This window comes from Engraulis encrasicolus, chromosome 7 (assembly GCF_034702125.1).
Source record: "Engraulis encrasicolus isolate BLACKSEA-1 chromosome 7, IST_EnEncr_1.0, whole genome shotgun sequence".
NCBI classification, from domain to species: Eukaryota; Metazoa; Chordata; class Actinopteri; order Clupeiformes; family Engraulidae; genus Engraulis; species Engraulis encrasicolus.
In genome coordinates, this window is record NC_085863.1 from 40,250,654 (window position 1) to 40,252,506 (window position 1,853).

The window sequence follows — 1,853 nt, forward strand, 5'->3', positions numbered from 1 at the left end:
TCTACTATAAACTTACCAAAATGGTAATGACCAAGTTACCAACCGGTTACCAACTCTGCATTGTCATATCAATGCTGTTATGATGTACTGTTAGTTGGGTGTTTTCAGCAAAGAGTGAATATGCCCATCGATGGTAGCCTGGTGAAAGCGACTGTTGACTCCGTCAAACAGTCTGGCAAAAGCCAAGAGGAATCCGTCTCGGTGACGGGTGGAAATGGTCTGATTTTACTCTGCCATTTAAATTCATTGGAGTTCCGAATTCAAATTAAAACCCATATTGTGCTTTATTAGCATGACTGTTACCATATAGCGTCGTAAAAGCATACAAATAACAAAACAAAAGTGTGAATATAGTTACCTTAACCAATCAGTAATGGACCTCTGCGTCACCACTCTCAACTGTTTGCTGATTGGCTAAACACTGAGGGAACCGAGCTCGAGGCTTTTGCCAGACGATGTGCGGAGTCAATATCTTTGGGTGGAGTACATAGGATGGCGTTGCCAGGCTACGTCGATGGGCCCATCTGCAGCACTGCAGGCTACAGTACTTGGTCTCATCTCGGCATAGGCGGTCTCGTACGGATCACTACTGTATATTTTACAATATTGTTGTTCTCATTGACCTTGCTATTTCACCTTCTATTTCACTGACGCCAGGCTGACTGAGAGAGTATCCTTGACTTACTGTCATCAGCCCATGTAAAAGCTGCAGTGTCAAAGTCAACACTTTAAGAGCGAAATTAACACTCTTATAGTTGTGTCCTACCCTCTAAGTGTTATATTGACTCTGCAAAATGTTTATACCCTCAGCGCCCTCCACAGTCACGTTCCCAGTGACCTGAAACCCTCTTTTAAGCTCCTAGTTGTCTCGTCGAGGCCGTTTAGAGGACAGAGCGAACATTAAATATAGCCGGCCCATGGTAGAGTGCAGGACCTCTTGGACACACTTTCTAAATTTGTACTGGCCTGCAAGGGGAATTGGGAAGCCAGTGCAAAACCATGGTCCATCCTGCTGAAAGAAACAAATAGACATGGACAAATTTATACATCATAATACACTACATTCATATTCATCATTAGTCTCTTATTCATTCATTATGTAATAATAATAATAATAATAACAACAACAACAATAACAACAATATTGTTTGTCCTCTTGTTTAGAGCAGACAGGTTGTGACAAACAAACATACAAACAAGAAAGGAAACAAATTAAGTCATCTAAAAGGGACTGGGAAAAGGTGATTCACAACACAGTTGAACTTGAAAGTGTGACTGCTCTTGGCAACAACAAAAAGCACAAGTGACAAAAGTACCCAGTAGCCATTGACACACACACACACACACACACACACACACACACACACACACACACACACACACACACACACACACACACACACACACACACACACACACACACACACACACACACACACACACACACACACACACACACACACACGTGACAAACACCACTCTGTCCAGTGCAACACAAATGCGCCACTCATTGGCAGTGCTCTGTCCAGTGTTAACAAGGCCGCTGTAATCAGAAGAGCAAGTGCTTCCTGGAGAGTTTCCTGTCTGGATGAAAGCATAGAGTAGAATAGTTCTCACTTCGCTCAAACATTGGCGTGTGTTCTACCCAAGGCCCAAGGAAAACACTGAGTATACGCTTCACCTTCTGAACTATTAATGCTGATATTGTGTGAAATTAAGCCCCTCAAATTGAAAAAAAAAATCTAAAAATGTCTGTGTCTGTGTCTTCTGTGTGTTGTGTCTTGTATGTTTGTGTCTTATTAAAGATCTACGTATGTAAGAAACACAGATGGCTTTTCTGTTGGATGGAGGCA